Below are 7,188 nucleotides of genomic sequence, written 5' to 3' on the forward strand. Positions count from 1 at the left end.
ACACCTCCGCATCCCTTTTCCCTTGGCGCAACTTACGAATCGCGGTATCGGCAGACGATGCACGATCCGGGTCATCGTAAAGAATGGCTATGCTATTAAAGAAGGTGTCTAGAGAATAACGAGCAGTGTCTGAAGAAGGCAGCCTGAGGGGCCAAATTTGGGGGTCACCCAAAAGCAGGGTCATTATGAACCTTACTTTCTCCTCATCAGATTGAAAAGAATGAGAAAGAAACTAAGGTACAGCTTACAAGCCTCTTTGAAAACAAAAAATTTAGTGCGATCCCCACTGAACCTTTCGGGGAACACAATCTTGGGTTCATGGGGTTTAGATGAGTTAACCCAACTGGCAGAAGAACCCACAGGTGGTGCAGGAACAGGATTAGGCGGCTGCTGCAAAGGCCCCAACTGGCGGGTCAGATTGTGGAACCCTTGAAGCAAATAGTTCTGTTTTTGCTCTTGCTCCTCCATACGTTGCAGCAAGGTAGTGAGCAACATCTCAGTGGAAGTTTGAGGTGTAGCAGAGGCAGCAGCAGCTTTGTGACTGTCGTCCTCCATGGCCCGTGATAATGTCACGGCCGGCACCCGATACCAGAACAAATGCCAAGCACCCTGGTCTCGGCTCGGCTTCACCAGTAGTGTGACCACCGTTGGGCTTCGGGAGGAGCCCTCAGCTTACTTGGGTGCCACCTGGACTTAACGAGGGGTGCAAGGCGAGATGTTCTGGCTGTCGAAGGGGCATGGCTGTTAGCAGAGTCTTTAGGCCGAAGGTCACGGTACAAATGGAGCAAGCGAGAGAATCGTCAGACAGGCTGGGTCGAGGCAGGCAGATATCAAGAATTGTCAGGCAGGCAAGGGTCAAACCGGGTAATCAATCAGAGTAGGATCAGGCAGAAGGAGTAGTCAAGATACAGGCTGGGTCGGATTACAGATATCAGGATGGTCAAACAGGCAAGGTCACAACAGGAGATCAATAATACACAGGAACAGATGCACTAAGGCTCAGAAGCACCAGGAAACAAGTCCTATCACGGGCAAAGAATACTGTGTAATGGCCCTTTAAATACCCATAAGGCCTTGCGTCATTGCGCGCTGACGTCACGCTCCAGCGCGCCTTTAAAAGGAACAGAGGCGTGCCGCGCGCGCCCTTAACAGAACGGCGCATCAAGAGGAAAGTCGGCGTGGCGGGTGTCCACGCCGAGAGCGCGGCGGGCGTCCCCGCCGGCCCGCTAGACCACCAGGGTAAGTTACTTTCCTTACACTCCCATAGACTCCATATTATCCAAATAATCCAAATGTTTTAAAATTTTTCCATTTTCTCTGTAATAATAAAATAGTACCTTGTACATGATCTAATTCTAAACTAAGAGAATAATTAATACTTATTGGAAGCAGAACCAGCCTATTGGGTTTAAATAATGTTTAAATGGTTTTCTAGAAGAAGGGATAAAGAACCAAATTACAAAAAGATCCATTATCTTGAAAGCCCAGGTCCAGAGCATTCAGAGACATTTGAGACAATTATTATTTATGCCAAATAAAACATGCAGGGGAACTCTAGAACTGGGCCAACAACTGAGAGTTAGATGTATATTTGCTGAGAAACTGATTTTATATTCGATTAGTGGAAACAAAGTAGCTAGCAAGAAAGACATTGTGTATTGATTGGTGATGGGTGAATTTGCGCCGTTTCACGCGAAATTCGCGAAACGGCAAAAAATTCGCAAAACGGCGCCGGCGCCAGTTTTTGTCCCCGGCGTCCGTTTTTGCCGCGAATTTTCACGGGCGTTTCGCGAATTTATTCGCTGGCGGCGAATCGCGCAAATTCGCCGCGAATTCGCGCCTGGCGAATAAATTCGCCCATCACTAGTATTGATGCATTGCAAGAATATTAAGATATTTATTCTATGGAGGACACATCTCAATAGCAGAGGAAATGTAGGCTTCACTGGTTTACTGCATTCTTATTTCTTGCTGGTCTGTTTCAGTTCACATAAACATTTTAGAGCTCAGTAGCTTTGGTACCTCTGTCATGTAGTGTCAGGGTTCTGAGTTTAGTTCTGAATTGAGCACTCTTTTCCTGTCTGGGGCTTCTCTGAGTTTCTTCCACGTTCCAGAAACATACAGACAGGTTTATTGGCTCCTGATGAAATTGGCCCTAGAGTGTTAGGGTGAATTCACTAGGGTCCTGCTGGAACTGATATTAATACTATAAATTCAAAGCAATGAGAAATGAAGGAAAGACACCGCTGTCTGTAGTAGTTTTTCACTGATGGCTGTCCAAGAATAATTATCTAGAAATCACTCTACTACAGGCTCAAAATGTAGGCAAGGTAATTATGTTTAGACCTGTAGAAATATGACTATGAAATTTTTCATTCATCCAGGTCATGGTATATCTAGTATAGGTAAATCTAAAAACAACTGGACTTGCTGAGTAATCAATGAAGACGTTTCACTGCTCATCCGAGCAGCTTCTTTAGTTCAACTGACTGGTTTGGGAAATTCTCGTCATATAAACTCTTCCACTAATCCAATCACAATGGCACATTGTAACTCTTCAAAGAGGTGACATCTGAAGAAATTCACAGAGGTGTAGATACTGTGTAGTTACTGTGATAGGATTAGCCAATGTGTCATGCAACTCCTAGAAACAGGTGTTACTTGTGAGAGTTGCATTCAACTCTCACAAGTAAAAGGAGAAAAACATTGATCGAGAATTTCTTCAGATGTCACCTCTTTGAAGAGTTACAATGTGCCATTGTGATTGGATTAGTGGAAGAGTTTATATGCCGAGAACTTCCCACACCAGTCAGTTGAACTGAAGAAACTGCTCGGATGAGTAGTGAAACATCTTCATTGATTACTCAGCAAGTCCAGTTGTTTTAGTTTTTCCTATACTAGATATACCATGACCTGGATGAATGAAAATCTTCATAGTCACGTTGCCATTAATTTTGGAGAGAATACTCTAAAACTGGTTCGGGAATATGAAAGAACAGCAAGAAAAGTGGCGGACTATCGAAACCATCTACGCTTTAATCTCAGATGCCAACATCAGGGACTCACCCCTTGTAGCCTACGCCTGGGTTCCACCGTAAAAAGTCACAGAGCCAACAAGATTTTACAAAAAGCCCAAAAACATCTACTAAATGAATGGGTCAGACAGATCAACTTTACCATTGATGCCCTTGAGCAGAAAGTTGAACATCTGAAACTGAGTCTGGCAAAAGAACTGCCTGATGGAACCCTGGAAAGGGTGGTTGTGTTTGTTGAACGTGCACAGATTGCCCAACACATTAAGAGTAAGGAGCGACAAATAAGCAAATTCACCACGTTACTGTCACGAAGCAGCAGTTGGAAAAGGACTGAAGAACTAACCTGGAGGCAGAAAGATTAGACACCAAAGAACACCAAAGACACGTGGGTTAGGAACCTATCAGATAGGGTACTAACTCAGCCGGAAAAGGACGTGCTAGCCAAGGGATTAAACTATGCAGTGACACCACAACACATCCCAGAAGTTGAATTCATCACAGGCACAGAATCTGCTATCAAAAATAATCACTTGAACAAGGAAGAAGCAGAACAACTCCGGCTAAAAGTGTCAGCTGCTTTGGCAAGTGCCAGAACACCTCCCTCTAACCTTAGTACACAAGAGAGGAGAGCGCTCAGTTCTCTGAGTAAGGACCTGAACATCACTATCCTGCCAGCAGATAAAGGGAGATGCACAGTTGTGCTCAACACAACTGACTACGACTGCAAAATAACCACTCTATGAACCCTTAAGGAAAAACCCAACCAGCGGTTACAAGAAAAAGGTAATAGGTTGCCTACAACAACTTGAAAAGGAGAAAGCCATTGATCGAGTTTTATACCACCTCCTGTACCCCAGAGAAGCCACACCATGTTTATAAGGACTCCCCAAGATACACAAAGAAGGAGCCCCACTAAGACCCATTGTCAGCAGCATAAATTCAGTGACATACAACGTTGAAAAATTCTTGGCTAACATCTTAGCCCCGTTGGTAGGCAATACAGTGCATCATATCCAGAATGCCAAAGAGTTGTAACCAAGATTCACGGCGTTACACTAGAGGCAGAAGAAACAATGGTGTCATATGATGTCACTTCTTTGTTCACATGTATACCTACGACAGAGGCAATTGAGACGGTAAGAAATCGACTGCAACAAGATAACACCCTCAGCAGCAGAACGAAGCTCAGTCCCAACCAAGTATGTTTGCTGCTAGATTTGTGCCTTAACACCACATACTTCATGTACAAGAACCTTTTTTATTGACAGAAACATGGCTGTGCAATGGGTTCTCCGGTCTCTCCTATTGTAGCAAACTTGTACATGGAGGAAGTGAAAAGGAGGGCCTTACTTACTTTCCAGGGAACTACACCGACTCGCTGGTTCAGGTATGTGGATGACACTTGGGTTAAAATCAGATCCAATGAAGTGGCGGCCTTTATAGAACACATTAACTCAGTGGACAATAACATCAAGTTCACAAGGGAAGATGTCCACGAGAACAAACTTGCCTTTTTGGACTGTTTGATATGTATCCAAGAGGGGGGTAAATTGAAGACAGATGTATTCAGGAAACCCACTCATACGGATCAATATCTGTTGTTTGATTCCCACCATCCGCAGGAACACAAACTGGGTGTCATTAGAACTCTGCACCACAGGGCGGAAGTTGTGGCAACTGATACAGAGTCCAAAGGCAAAGAGCAAAAAAATCTTAGAGGAGCTTTGAAAGCATGTGGCTACCCAGACTGGGCCTTTGTCAAAACAGCAGCAACCAAGCCCAACAGGAACACCAATAGAAATAACCGCCCGGAGACACATAGTAGGCGAAACATAGTCATCCCATATGTAGCTGGAGTGTCTGAGAAACTCAGGAGGATTTTTAACAAACACCACGTCCCTGTGTTTTTCAAACCTAGCAACACACTGAGACAAAAACTGGTACACCCAAAGGATCCAACCCCTAAAGAAAAACAAAGCAATGTGGTATACGGAGTCCAGTGTAGCGAGGAATGCACAGATCTATACATTGGGGAGACAAAACAACTATAACAAACAAGGGAAAGTTGTGCTCACCACTATTTTTTAAAACCATTAGGCGGGGGTGCAATGAGGGTGTGACCACAAAATACATATAGTCAAATACAAGATTCCTCTGCACTCAACCCATTATCAATATATTTAAGACAGCGACATTTTGTGCATACTGCTACTAAAAAATGCCTTACCCTTTAAACAACACAGGGATTGTTTGTGCATATATTGCAATATATTTAAGCTGGCCAACTACGTCAAAGTCATCCCATATCTGGCCAGTCCTATGCTTAATTTTCATCTGATTCATTAAGAATTCAATTGCTTAATTATACATTTTACAAAGGGACTAAGTTTTACCTGCAACTTACTAGCTGCTTTCAAAGTAAACCTCCATACTTGGCTGCCCTTTTATTAGACACCAGTGGGATCACCTGACTATAGCTGGGAAGGGTGGGAGCTACAACATGGAGCTGGTCACTGCTCCTGTATAACTATAACAAACAAGGGAAAGTTGTGCTCACCACTATTTTTTAAAACCATTAGGCGGGGGTGCAATGAGGGTGTGACCACAAAATACATATAGTCAACTACAAGTGGTCCTCTGCACTCAACCCATTATCAATATATTTAAGACAGCGACATTTTGTGCATACTGCTACTAAAAAATGCCTTACCCTTTAAACAACACAGGGATTGTTTGTCCATATATTGCAATATATTTAAGCTGGCCAACTACGTCAAAGTCATCCCATATCTGGCCAGTCCTACGCTTAATTTTCATCTGATTCATTAAGAATTCAATTGCTTAATTATACATTTTACAAAGGGACTAAGTTTTACCTGCAACTTACTAGCTGCTTTCAAAGTAAACCTCCATACTTGGCTGCCCTTTTATTAGACACCAGTGGGATCATTTTTTAGTAGCAGTATGCACAAAATGTCGCTGTCTTAAATATATTGATAATGGGTTGAGTGCAGAGGACCTCTTGTATTTGTCTATATGTATTTTGTGGTCACACCCTCATTGCACCCCCGCCTAATGGTTTTAAAAAATAGTGGTGAGCACAACTTTCCCTTGTTTGTTATAGTTATACAGGAGCAGTGACCAGCTCCATGTTGTAGCTCCCACCCTTCCCAGCTATAGTCAGGTGATCCCACTGGTGTCTAATAAAAGGGCAGCCAAGTATGGAGGTTTACTTTGAAAGCAGCTAGTAAGTTGCAGGTAAAACTTAGTCCCTTTGTAAAATGTATAATTAAGCAATTGAATTCTTAATGAATCAGATGAAAATTAAGCGTAGGACTGGCCAGATATGGGATGACTTTGACGTAGTTGGCCAGCTTAAATATATTGCAATATATGGACAAACAATCCCTGTGTTGTTTAAAGGGTAAAGCATTTTTTAGTAGCAGTATGCACAAAATGTCGCTGTCTTAAATATATTGATAATGGGTTGAGTGCAGAGGACCTCTTGTAGGAGACAAAACAACTGCTCTCCAAGCGAATGGCTCAGCACAGGAGGGAGAACTCTACAGGGCAAAACTCAGCAGTCTTTCTACACTTAAAAGACAAGGGACACTCCTTTGAAGATAGCAAGGTCCAAATATTGGATAAAGAAGACCGCTGGTTTGAACGGAGCGTGAAAGAGGCGATTCATGTCAAGGTGGAGAAATCATCCCTGAATAGAGGGGGGGCCTTCGACACCACCTGTCTGCTACATACAATGCTGTTCTAACATCTGTACCCCGGCGGTTTCAGAACACTTCACACATCCATTCATGCAACTCTCACAAGTAACACCTGTATCTAGGAGTTGCATGACACATTGGATAATCCTATCACAGTAACTACAAAGTGAAACGTCTTCATTGATTACTCAGCAAGTCCAGTTGTTTTTAGATTTACCTATACTGTAGAAAGATAACACAAAGTTTCTTAAAAAATACTGTACTAGTGATATATGGAATCTAGGATATGATTTTAGCAGAATTCAGATTCAGCTGAATCCTTAATGCACCAAACCAAACCACTTAAAGCTCCAGGCAACTGTATGGGTCAGTTTCTCAAATATCAAGGGGACAATATACACATTTGTTCAACATGAGGTAATAAATAGAGC

General features: G+C 42.9%; 1 pseudogene; it reads left to right on the forward strand.

Moving 5' to 3' along the window:
* The first annotated feature begins 2,903 nt into the window (after positions 1-2,903).
* LOC121396133 lies at positions 2,904-6,827 on the forward strand (annotated as a pseudogene).
* Positions 6,828-7,188: the final 361 nt, after the last annotated feature.

This window comes from Xenopus laevis, chromosome 7S (genome assembly GCF_017654675.1).
Source record: "Xenopus laevis strain J_2021 chromosome 7S, Xenopus_laevis_v10.1, whole genome shotgun sequence".
Classification (NCBI taxonomy): domain Eukaryota; kingdom Metazoa; phylum Chordata; class Amphibia; order Anura; family Pipidae; genus Xenopus; species Xenopus laevis.